The sequence below is a fragment of the Varroa destructor genome, unplaced genomic scaffold (assembly GCF_002443255.2).
Source record: "Varroa destructor unplaced genomic scaffold, Vdes_3.0 BEIS01000004.1, whole genome shotgun sequence".
Classification (NCBI taxonomy): Eukaryota; Metazoa; Arthropoda; class Arachnida; order Mesostigmata; family Varroidae; genus Varroa; species Varroa destructor.
In genome coordinates, this window is record NW_019211457.1 from 28,037,437 (window position 1) to 28,051,279 (window position 13,843).

A 13,843-nucleotide genomic window follows, 5' to 3' on the forward strand; every position below is an offset into this window, starting at 1 on the left:
GTACTTTGAAGATGCCTAACGAGCGTTTCGAACCGCTAATTCAAGCTATCATCGCGGTAAATAGTGGTTATATTATATAGCCATGACTGCCAAGAACTTTCCTCACATGTAAACAAATCTCATTGAAACTACCTGCTTTTGTTCAGATACAATCTAGAAACTACTTATGTCACTATCTAGATTTAGACACCCCGCGCTGTGTACGTGTATGTAACATGCATTGTGCAATATTTAGATATCAAAAAATAACGACACCGAGTAACTTAACGATTCCTAAACGAAAAATGGCTATATTTCCGTTTACATCGATCATGACGGTACCGGTGATAATGTACTGGGTTTATCATATGGGTTCAGATCGGACGTCCCTCGATGTCCGTCTTCCACTGATTTCAATCTCCACTACCCCATTTTCACCAGTCTCATGTCGCTCCTTTCGTCCAGATTGTGACGCTGTCATCAACATGGCTCCGGTCGAGCACGCGTCCACCGAGGTGCGCTTTCCTGCCATGTTATGCTGGGTCGTTGTCGACATCATCATCAAGAAATATCAATAACTAGGGGACGGTGAACCAGTAACCGTAACGACTGTAGACTTTATACCGCATCAAATATATCACACGATACTGCACGATAGTAAAATGAATGTGTAGAGTCACACAGTGAAACCTTTGATAAAAATGATAAATATTGCCGTCGAAACAAGCGCTGACCTCATCATGATTTTCCGACTAAGTTAACTGCCGCTAACTTTTTCATATTTTTTTTGCTTATTACCACAATTATCATTGTCGTCAGAACCATCATTATTGAAAATCACGCATTTCTAGCCATTTGACTCGCGTATTATACCGTCAAGGTCATGTTATGCTGTTGGGCGTCGGACCTCTGGTGACAAGCTTTGCGCCGCTGATATGTAGAAATGCCCCATTCGTCTTTGCATCTTCATGACGCTAAGATATCACGGCTTCTGAGAAGTACGTCAATTTAGGCTTCGAGCCTAATAAAATCGACAAAAAAAAAAAAAGAATTCGGCACACAAAGTACACGGCGTAATTTTCAAACCATTTTATCGTTTCTGTGTAATGACTGTATAATGAGTTACATGTCAAAGGCCAACTGGTGTTAACGACATAAGTTATCCATCTGAATCAGTCTGTAGTATCAGACTTTTCACCAGTCAGCGGCAGGTCAGCCGCACATAAGTACCAATTGTCATCCGCTCTGTTGTTAGTGCCCTACTCGCTTGCCAGTCTATCATACACCTGCGAGAAGAGAACTCCTAGATCCGACTCGAAGCATACGTATATTCCAGTCACCTTTTGCAGTCGCTCATGCTCTGCCCACGCACCGCGGGTCCCCCGTTCCTGTGTTGTTATAGAAGACAACAGAGCTAGAAAAAGAACGCTGGCTAGTAACGCAACCGGTGAACGCCTGTTACACATTGAATAGGCTTGGTCGTATATTGATTTGTTCGAAGTCAACCACAATGAACATAACAAAAGCCGAAACAACCAGCAGACGACTTTAAGAATTCTTTCGCATCATGTACTGCTGTTACCGACGTGCGTTACGTGGTGTATGTGATTGCCATCCACGATGCAGGCGGGCAGACTACAACAGAAAATCAACGAGGGAATGGCTAAACAGCTTAGGGTGGTTTTGCAAGCATTTCCGCCGCGCCGCCTTTTCTATTACAATAGCCAATGCTTCCGGCCAACATTCGACACCGCTCCAGCTTGGTGCGACTCAGGGGATCGGGCGTCAAGATTCTCTGACTTGTCGTGTTGAGCTTATTTGAACGTTGGCTGACTTCTCTCTCTGACAATGTCTCTGCATTTGCTGCATGCGCCACCACGTATCGCCATTAGTCTAGAAGCCTTAAAACCGCCGTCTATTCCGTATTATTTTACTTTTCATGGCTTGCCGGTGCCCCTCGGGCGGTCCCGATGCTTTTTCAAGTTGAATGGAGCTAGTTTCGTGCTCAACATTCGCGTTCAGCATTACACTGAAGCATTATACTGAAGCTGCGCGAGCTATAACTGTAAGGACCTGTATTACTTGCAGCTTGCCCCTCGCCTGTTCCCCAGAGCGGGAAACATCCAGCCACGAAAAGGCTTGTGTCAATGTCCCCACCATTATAGACAGCAAGCGCGCTGAGTCATTTACAGCCAGCAACTCGAACTTTACTATAACAACCAACCGTGCAAAAAAGGAGGCACCTAAAGTCTAGGTAGAGAGACTGAAGTTCCTCCGCTGATGTTACTCCACGGTGCGCAACCTGAGTGAGCATCACGTCAAGCCTTAGTCAACAAAAGGGCAACTGAGCAACTCACGGATACTTGCCACGTTTCAGCCGAGGCTGCTGACCTAAAAGCCCTAGCGTCTTCCCCTGCTCCGCGCCTGCTTTGCCAGTCGGAGTTCTGCCAGGGTTCTTTCGATTGGTAGTGGCATCAGTTCTAGCGAAACCTATCTGTCCACCTCTACGTCAGGCTGTTGCTAACGGCCTACTTTAATGTTGTATCCCTTTGCCTTCGTCCGCCCGGTGCGCGTTAGCATAATAAAAGGTCAACGGAGGCTCTGGCAGACGCGACTCCGCGTTTGTTCCAGCCACAGACTGAACTGTTGCATTTCAGCTTGGATCTTAGCGAGTTTGCCTCCAGTAATTGTTTCTTTTACATTGAGCTAAGCCAATATTTTGGCTGACCAACGCTCTTAAATGATACATTGGCTAGCACAAATGGGTTTTTGCTTGTTGTAGCTTTTTAGTGCCAGCAATCCCGAATCAAAGTGAATACAGAAGACTTGCTGCGTCTGTGTGCGTGCACGTGCATTTGCTGTCAGCGCTTGAGTGAATAATCTTAGAGAAACTTCACTGACCGTCCATCGCCCCAATGAAACTAGAATCATAGTTTATAGTCTTAAATAATGAGGGCAAAAAGTGAAAAGCAATTAAAGCTAACGGTGGCGCCTAGATTTCGATGCTTCTGTTTATTCCTTCTTTGTCAAACTCACGTAACGAAGTAGTGTCTGGAGGCGACAAGTGACCGTTTAGGAGTCGCGCATCGTTAATTCCGATTGCTTGGTGTGAGCCGTTGCTTACTTCAGTACAAGTCCACGACTGTAGGGTAATGCTGCGTTGATCTAGATAATCTGAATAAATGTTTAAACTATTAACGAATGCTTCGAAATACACCATACAATCGCTCAGGCTCTTTTTTTTTTGCCTAAGCATTATCACTATTAGCCACAAGAGTAGAACAATAAGCAGAAGTGGGATCCAGTGAAGCTGCCTTGAGATTAAGCTCGACCCAGCGGACGTCGTTGAACGAAGCTAGCTAAAAAACAAATGACACGAACCTCTGGGCCTGACATGGTTGCTGGGCATAGTGGTTGACTATGCGCTCAAACTAAACCCATATCTTTCGATGCTGAAAGCACTTGGACATTAGTTTTTGTTTCTACTCGAGGTTGCCGAAAGCATAAACTAAAGCCGCTTTAGCGTCTACCGCCGCCAGTATAGAGCAGTGAGCTCCTTCTATCTATTATCTTGCAGACGTTATTGGTTCCAGTAAAAAAAACCACTTATTCTACTCGCCATTAATTCTGTCCATCGCCTCCGCTCATTGTTTCAAGTGCAGTAACAATTCCGAACATCAACCATTCTATTCCGCTATTCAGCTTGCTCCTTTGGGTTCTAGGGTCGTGGGCACTCCACCAATGAACCCATCATTCAGCATTGCGGCTTTCGAGCGCTGGTGATGTCGTTGGCTCTAACGATCCCGAATATCGCTTCGCCGACTCAGCACTTCAGTATTGATCATCGATGAATGCCATGTATTATTCCTATGTTTATGATATTTGTATTTAGTAAATAGTGGTTGTAGCTGGTAGTGCGAAATTCTTAGACGGGCACTTACGTAATACTCGCTAGCATATGTACACAAACACGTATACGTCAACCAGGTAGACCGCAGTTCACACTACCATATCATATTGTTACTGGTTACGGCGTGTCTAGCGAAACAATTTAATTTTGGGTTCCCTATGCACTATCTGTCAGTCTTCATTGGACTTGGCTCAATGCAGCTGGGTAGAGTAGAAATCCTCCTTTGAATTGCTATTTTTTTGTTATCATATCTACGACAGCAAAGGATTTCACCGATATCCTTCGAGCAGATAAGTAAATTGAAATCAATCTAAGTTTACTATCTAAAGAATCTATTCGATCTAAACCAAGCGTAAGTACATCTAAGATTGAAGAATGTAAACAAAAGTAGCTTTAGGATACTTTATCGTATTCAAATTCAGATTGCGTTTGGCCGTATTGATATAGTTATCCTGCGGCTTACTATAGGATCAAACGCAATGATTCTTGCCGATGTTAAAGAGCGTTTTTGATAGTAACTTGTATTAAGTTTATCTGATTTGAAAATAAATTAGATTTTTATCCGAATCCTATGTTTCTACAGAGCGGTGCAAATGTTTTCGTCGTCAAACGTATAAAATACTATTTTTTTAAAATCTATTTAAAATACTATTGTACAATGTTACCCATTTGATAACAACTATTAACTAGGCGGAACAGCCGGCAGGGCAAAAATCGTTGCTAAATCTAATGCAATTTTAATTATGACTCATTATTTTTCTTGCATAGTATAATATGACACGATCATCTATCAGCGAGCCATTGACGTTCAACCCAGATGGTACCCGATGCATATCACAATTCGTGGCAGGAAAAAGACATTTCTGGCGTAAATCACTAACTGCTTGCCATATATGGCGTCTATATATTTGGATACAGTCTGTGACAGCTTGATGATCCCAGAACGCCCACAATAACAACCGTTCCACAAAGAGACTGGAAAAGCAGGACTTGATTGCATAAAAGCTAAGCTTATTTCTGAGTTATTACCGAACCAGTTAAGGAGATAGCTGCCGTTATAAAGATAAAACATTGACAGTTGTTTACTTCTCATGTCATCTAGTTATCTATACTATACTTCGTTAAAAATTTCATAATACAAACAAAAGTGTTGGGCTAATAGATAACTGCGATCTTCACAGTTCTAGATCGTGTACAAAAATTCATTTCTCACTTCGCCTTTACTTATATTACTTTATATGCAACTGATTATATAATAGGTGATATAATAATATATATATATATATATATATTTCCCTATCTTCTAATGTCAGAACAAGATTTTGAGTGGCACAATTGATTCAAATTGGAACTTTTGTCAGCTGGAAAACTTCTAGACGGAATTATGAGTCTTGGTATGATTCCGCCGTGCTAGACCTCGGGAAGACCTGCGAAAAGTACCCACCTTCTTTCTAAGTTTGACAGAATGAACCCAACTTATTCAGTCTCTTGCTATTACAGAATAAGACGTTGTATAAAGGAGAAAAGCATGCCAGCAATGGCTTGGAACGTTTTGTGTTATTACATTACACAAGTCGCAAGCTGTTGTTCTTTATGACTACGCCCCTGTATGAGTATACTCTTCCCTGATGGGTCTACTGTCCCTTGTTACGCACTCGTTCTAAACGCATTCAGACCCCCTACCCCTGGCGACGATTCCTGCTTAGTTACTTCCACTGCCCGAAACGTCTACAAACAACGCATTAAAACGGTTTCACCAATCCCACGTTAATGGTTCGCGTCTCGTCACGCTAATATCTCAATGTCGTGCGTGCAGTCGTACAGGTGATGGCACATTTGTGCTGAGCCGTTGCTTCAATACAAATATGTCATAATAATAAATATAATATCACTAGACCAAACCATCGGTTGCGACTGTCGCCAACGCTACTCTATCGCACATTGCGGTTGTCACGTACTTTGTAGTGGAAGGTATGGTGGTAAAAGGTGCACAATAATTAAAGACAAAGATACCGATGAAAGTGTCATCGGCCAGATCAGGGGCCTACGTGACAGCTTCTGCCTTCTATCGTCTATGGCGCTTAGCTTATAGGAACCCTAAGAACGCTGCCACAACATGACCATACCGATTTAGTTCTGTCAATGTAACATCTCGCTAGCGTATACACATTTTGTATATGTTTTGGACCTTTCGTGCGATCTTGAAAGCATACCCACATCATCACAATATAGCGGGAAACGAAATAAGAGCATCAGATAAATATATGAGGAGTGAAGGCTATCTCCTGGCACGAAATGATTCTTAAATGGGCTGAAAGCTAAAACGAGCAATATTACTACAAATTAATTGGCAAAACCGATCAAAACCAATTTGATGATCAAGGCAACAATGGAACCGTACACCCCCATCCGTCTTCTAGCTTTCATAGGGCAAGCAACGAAAATTTGTTTGAAAAAACAAGGACCGAAGGTCAGTGATGTTGATGACTTCAAAACAGTAAGAACCCGTTTCTGAACTTTCCAATTTCCTTCTTCTGTATTGCATGCGTAGTTCTGATGACAATAGTCGCCGCGTCGTCGGTCTTTCTGAAGGCGTAAATGCGCACGTGCGTAAATAAAACGCAGTCGTTGCATCATAGATTGGCACAGGGTGGACCATACTCCCGACTCTGGGGGCAAATGAGGTTTGAAGAGATTTGCTTTTCCGAGTCCAGATGAAGCAGAAAATAAATTAACTTCGTTTATTATTTCTCTTTCTCAAAAAATATGACGCAACCACTACAAGCTCTACTCATTTGTACGTGCTTTATCTTCACATCCCTAGATGCATATAATCTTTGATACCTTTATCAATGTCCCGTCTTAGTTCTCGGGGCCTCTGGCTAGAGCTCTCTGATTTCTGTCTGTCTTCCCATTGCATTTCTTCCGGTTTTTGCCGTAGCTTTGCAAGACGCCAACGCCCATTTCAACCGATAAAGGAAATCACTGAAGTCAAAGCGCCATTACTAGCTATAGCAACGAAGACAAAGCAAAAGACTTCTGGCATGCACTTCCGCCCAAGTCTTTTCCCAGGAAGGAATCCGTCAAAGAGTTCCCCTGTAACGTCCCTTCCTGCTCGTTCTCATAGTTAAAACGTTAGTAATATCTTCTACCCACCGGAATAATAACATACCAAAAGCTGGGACGTTGGTTACAGGGTTACGTATGTTGGCGGTGGGACAGGCCGGCATCATCGCCACCCTTTCGCGAGACCTACCTCTATATGTATGGCTCTGTATTTGTGACCCTGCAGTGCTCCTCCGGAGAGAAAGGAACGCATTTCCGAGTCCTTTATCTGCCGGCTTTATGCACCTAGCGCTAATAATGTTGCTATCCACGCAAGCCCTGCAGAACTTCTGGCGTCCAGACGACATCTCTTCTCATGCCTCTCATGCCTGAGGATTCCTGCGAATTATTCAGGTCTCCAAGCAATGCGAAGGCTAGCTCCTAACTCTTTACCAGGATGGAAAAATCCGGGGGTTCCTAATATTCTAGGCGTCCCTGGCACAAAGGAACAACGACTAGGAGGGAATTCTGACGTCATAGGCGGGCAAAAGTAGGAGTAGGTTCCACTAAGTTCTCCAAAAAACATTACGTATCAGTTGGATCTCGAAAGAGAGAGCCCTGAAGGTAATTTACCAGACAGATCACCTACAATGAACCTCTTAATTAAACCGAAGTTCGGCATCCGTTTTGTCTTATACGAACTTTAACTCAGTATTAATTTGAAAAACTTATTTGTACGAGACATTTAATAAAACTAAGGCACGGTACTACACAATGAAATTGCTTTCGAAAAATGAAAATTAGTAATCTATCCTATATTAGTAATGCGGTGTCCACTAGACATCCTTGAATGCCTCTGTCTAAGAGGTAATCACGTCTATTAAGTCGAACGTATACATATAGAATTTGCAGAGCCCGTGCACGTCGAACAGATCTACGTCCCTTTTTGAAGTAACAACCCCCAAAAAGCCTGTTTACCAAAAACAATTTCACATATTCTTTAATGTCCCTTTTCAGCTTAGTGTCAACCCTCTCCGTTATTATCCTGTAAAAGAGTTTTTATATATAAATGTGTTACTTATAATCCTATATCGCATATAATTGTCAGCCACATTAGATTACTTGGTGTATAATTATCTATAATATATACATTCCTGAAGTGGCTAGTGGTTTCGGTGAGAAACATACATTCTAGTCAAATAAAGGTGAATCCGGTATTCACCTCCGAATCAGATCGTTGAATCATACAGTCATTCCCGAGGTATCTCGCATTTTTTCTCTGCTCGAGTCAGCGTATCAGCAAAATGAGCCTATCAAATTGTGCGCCAATTTGAGCGTTTCTGCACCTTCTGCACTCTACGATACGAGAACTAAACACTAAGTCTACCGGTTTCAAGAATCAGCCCTCTAGCTGTCAAAGGTAGGCATAAAAAATAGAAATTTTTAGTATAACGCAGACGAAGGGTACCCTCTGTCATGGTTGTGCTTTTCCCTTTCTTCGCTCTGGGAAGCTACCTCCGCCGGCTCACGAGATCATCCTGAATAAAAACAAAAAGTGATACCAGTTCATTCAACAAACGTGCTACCCTAACTTTGTCATCTTTTCCCGGGGAATTATATCCACTTACGTGGTACAAGCCACGTAAATAGTTCCGCAATCAACGGCCTCAAGAAGATCAGCTTCTTTTTCGTGAACCCGCGCACACAACCAGCCATGTCATTTTCGCATCACGCCACTCTAATCCGTACAGCGCATCCTACGTCACGATGGAAATATCAGTACGGTGTAGAGAACCACCAAGAGGAAGAAATAAAAGATGCCAAAAACTAAAGACAAAACATGTGAGTGAGCCAATGAATTTGTTATGCTAAGGAACGACAAGACAGCGCCAAATGTGTGTCGCCGCGACCCGGTCGGCATGTTACACGCCCTTAACGTAGCGTCGGCACGTAGCACCGTGAAACGCTGCTACTCAGCCACGGTGATTGCCAAAGTTGGCAAGGTCACACGAGTGACCTTTTACTTTTCTCTGTAGCGCTTTCTTTTTGCAAGAACCTTTGTTGTTGGAGGCCAGCGGTCAGCATCGGCTTCCACTACTTACATGTATCCTCTACGTACTAGAAAGCGGTCGCTGTAACCGGCTACATTTTGAGAGGTGACTCTGTTCCGCATGCGACGAAATCGGCCTACTTTTCCGTTTTTCGAGTGCCACTATCGCCCGCATCGAGGAGCAGGATGTGCACTGATGATTTCTTACTTGCAATGCTTCGAGTGCAGCCGTTACCGTCCGACGCCAGTTGCCAGGAGCCAGGCGACAGACACTCGACTAATAATAGGACATCTCTGCGCACTTAATATTCATTTACCTCCTGTAAATAAAATTTGAAGCTTGTCCTACCACGATTGTGTCCAGATGCAATTTGACCGAAAAGCAAATGGCAAATTGGACTTTGTCAGCTAAGTTCCACCATGAGGCGCTGAAGTATTATGGTGTAGACTGCCATGGTAATGTTTGTCTTTGAAACTCCGCTCATTCGACCCATCTAGAACTACGAAACCTCACGATACGGATACATCAATGCGTATAACACAAATCAATTAAGTCTTGCTGGCCTTTATTTGAATGAACGATTTCGCCGTCATTGACAATGTTTAAATGCGATATTACGTCATTGTAGCTATCCTTAAAATGTCTTTTAGTTTGTTATCTTGATAATCTGATCAATTGAAAATGCATACCTCGTACGATGTACGTGTGAACATTTACATAGGTACACGTATATCTTTTATGAAAGCAGTATTATTTGAAATATTACGTTGTAAGGTAATGGAATCAATATGATCATTCGTCCTCGTAAATAACAACACGAGTATGTATTGGTAAAAAGTTCAAATGTCGATCTAAAGATAGCAGATGCAATGTCGTGAAATCAGTGGCGAAGCTGAAAGTATAGTATCTACGAAACACGTACTAAATATGCTAGTCCGAACGTAGCTAATGATCGGGTAAACGAGTTCGTCAAAGCTTCACACTCAATATACGCTTATTGTTTTCGAAAATGGGCAACAATTCGGCAAAGTGCTATAGGTGCTAACACGAAAAGCAGATTAGTAGCTCGACTACGCGGGGCATTTGCCTGTGGCAAAGTTTACTAGGACAGAATTGCCACTTCGGGATAATGATTCGATAAAAGTATCCCAAACGATTCAGTCCGCATAAATAACGATATCTCCAGACGTCATCCAGCTGGTTTATGACACATGAATATAGCCGTTGACCCGTCTCATTGTACGCAGCAGGTGACGTTGAATGTCTACACGTATATGTGGTTGAAGAATAATAGAACGTAACACAGGCTGGATTTCGCATAAACATTCGTATACGTTGCCAATACGTATACGAACGCCTATGCGTCCTATGAAAAATACATTTTTATACCACCAATTAGTTTTTTTTTTCTAGCGAGAGCAGCTTCGGCTTCACTTGGCAGGCCACGAGCGCCCGTTCGCACGACAGCGATCAAGTATAAATCCGCGTTTTAGAAAGGAAAAGGGACGATACACACCATCGAATATGTGCGCCATCCTTGGTTGAGGAAATTGCAGACGAACTTTTTGCGTATATCAGCGATTCACGATACTTTTTCAAACAGTGTAGTAACATTCGCGAGATCGGGGCTTTGAAAGATTTAAAAAGCCGACTCCTTTCCTTCGTGAGTTTGAGTCGGCCATGGACCGATGTCGTGAGACGCACGTGCCGACGTGCGAGCGATGCCATACAGATGGATGCGCCTGGATCGCAAAAAGACCTTGTTGTAGGTCAAATACTATCAATACACGTAGACACTGTAAAATTTCTAAAGGAAGATAAGATGTTCTTAGTGGCAAATATTACTCTGTATCTAGACTACGGCTCTAACGTTGTAGTTATTACAACTTCACATGAACAACGCAGACGCTGTTTGAAAGTAATTTAGATTTTCAAATGAAGATTATCATCATCATCATCATCATCATCACTGAAGGCAGTGCTCGCAGGTCCTCAACTCACGTTACTCACGACGGTTCATCAAAGTAACATTTCAAGTACTTAATTTAATATTATGTAAAAGGAAACGCTTTGGAAATCCAAAACGAATGAGCCAGAAACGGCTTAAAGAAAAAGAGTCTTTCGTTTCGGTCCGCCCACAACCCACATTGACTGGCTGTTCGTCCCATTTACAGGCTGATATTTGGTCTTTTTTTACGGCAGCAATTGAAAGGACAAATTAATCCAGATTAACACTTTCCGAATCCACAACAGTGAATGCTGAGAGGGTTTCGCGACGCACTAGAGTGACGCTTTGAAGCTACAAACACGTACTTAGACAATTTTTTTTCCAGAATTGGCGGTCGTAAAACCAGAAATAGTTTTACCATCGAATTAGGTCTACCGCCTGGCGATTAAGTAATAAAGGACGTCTAACCAAATGCTGACACATATATTATTCCGTTTGGATAGTCCGCTAGATCCAATCGAGGTTAGCGAAAATATAACATATAGCGTTCGATATAATTGTCTTATCCGAGAGATGCTGACTCCTTCAACGTCAGTCCTAGTATAGCAAGCGTTGTTCATACGGATACTTTCGCCAAGACGGTGTTAATCCAATACTCGTTCTGCATTATAAGCTCAACTAAAACCAGTGAAGAATGTCAGAGTTGAGATAATCGATTGAAACTCGCATTACCCCCGTGGGGTCTCGCAGTACTTGTGGTTTTTTCGCGGGCCTTGCATAAATCTTTCGTTTATATGGGATTTCGCTCATTTACAACTACAGCTATTAAGAAAGGACCCATATGTAAGTCTATTGAGTTTACCTTCTGATTAGTGGCACAGAAGCTAAACTCTTAGCCGGTACCGATTTTTTTTCTATGGACGAGGTCTCCATGTGGCCGTGGCGACACGCGCTCAGTTGTATAGCCTTGAGTTGCTATTTGACCGCTAACTTGGTTACTTACTGCGATCACAAAAACATTTTCCAGAGTCCTTATCGCAATTTTCTCCCCGTTTGTGTCAGTCCCTTTTAAAGATGACACAACAAATCATTGATCCGGTTTTTCGGATTATACACAGCCTGTAAGCAATAGTCGATTTCCAGCGTGGTCGCTCGCTTATAGCGTTCGCCCCTGAATAAATTTATTTAAAGCAATGGTAAGAGGTTTCAACCCGGCTGGAAGACGCCCGTCTGGGATAACGCTTATCAACTTAAGCATCGGACACAAAATGCTATTTGTCAATAATGAAAGAAGGACTATCCATTTTTTCCGACAGACAACAATCTACAGGGGGTTTATGAATTATGCTGAAGTAGAATACGCATGAAGTAAGCTTTGCGTCTCGAACCTGTTTACCCGCGTCGAGCGTGTCATAGAAATAATATATCTAACGTTGAAAAGTATATTTTCATGTTATGCTTAGAAACAGAAACGTGCCTTGTTACCGTTCGTTGTTGATTACTTTCCCTTGATCGAAGCTTCGATTTCTCAGTTGGTTTTTCTTATTTTATGCATATTTTTTAGACTTAATCACCCGTCTAATTAGATTTTGATTGGACGGTTCTCACAGGGAATTCATGATACAGTCGCTATGATCTTGTGCATCACTACGTCGCATCATCTTGATATCAAGACCTCGAGTCCTGTTACAAAGATCGCGGATCAATATTGATCAGTGGGAAACCGACCGAGATACTGTTTTGCGTTCCTAAACGACAACTGGGAAATTGGTAGATATATACGTTTGCAGTTGTTTACCTTTGTTTCTTTTCTCTATTGCTTTTCTATTTTTATGCTCTCTACCCCGAAATCATTCTCCGACGGCCGTGATACCCGGCAGAGTCCAGGACTTGGCTAAGCAAAAAGCAGTTTACTGCTAAACAGTAAATCCGGACAGCCTCCTAGCGGTCTCATCTTCAATGTGTAACTTAACAGGACGGTATAAGAATAGTTACTGGCGATTTCTCGGCCAAGAGTCAAGCAACCAGTCAGGGGCTGTGAGTTCATTTACTTTCAATGGCTTGCAATTCTCTCTCAACGGATCATCTCGCGTGGAACCTAGTGGATTAGTATGGGGTCGCATCTATTAGCCGGTTAGTACTACGACATCTACGATTCCTCAGACATTTAACTGACAGAGGCCGGCATGAGGCGTATAAAAGTGATGGGAACAAAAAGAATAGACAATAAAACAAAGCAAAAAACATGGAGCAAGTTCGTAGATTTAAGTTCCCGGCAATGGCTAATTTAACCCAGCTTGCCCTCTGCCTGCCTACACTTTTATTTTGTATCCTCGAGAAGTAGACAAGCATAGACTGTTGATATACAGATGCGAAGAGACAGATGGGGGAATGGAAGCGGTGTGTAAAATGGGCCAGCATCGGTAGCGGTGATTATGCAAAGCTTCGCGTACCGTAAGTAGCCACTACGGGAAAAGCGACATACATCTCGAGCCTGCACGGACAAGAGAATAGGGCTTCAATACAAGATTGAGTATCGTGGTAGCTCTGTTTTGTAGCAAAACACTATTAAGCATTCACGCAGTGCGCAGGAGTCATTTCGCTGTATTCTAACGTAATGTTCTATTAGTCGTTGGAACGATTTATTTTCTGTTATTGAACATATAAAAATACTATTAAAATTGGTCATATATCAAAATATCTTCACCCTGTAATCGTCGCCCATTTGCTGCTATGAGGTTTTTACTACTACTATCTCGTGTAGCGTTCATCATTTCAATTTTTCCATCCTGTCATATCGGTATAAGTATGTTTCGGCGTCAATGGCATAGCCCAAAACCGTAACGGCATTACTTCCGATATTTACACGATTCTTGTTTTTATGGTCAGTTGTAGGCCATATTCGTTTCT

At 42.4% G+C, this 13,843-nt stretch overlaps 1 protein-coding gene across 11 annotated transcripts in view; it reads right to left on the reverse strand.

Moving 5' to 3' along the window:
* LOC111248683 (C-Maf-inducing protein-like) overlaps nt 1-13,843 on the reverse strand; it is a 96,839-nt gene that overhangs the window by 63,596 nt on the left and 19,400 nt on the right. The window lies entirely within an intron of this gene.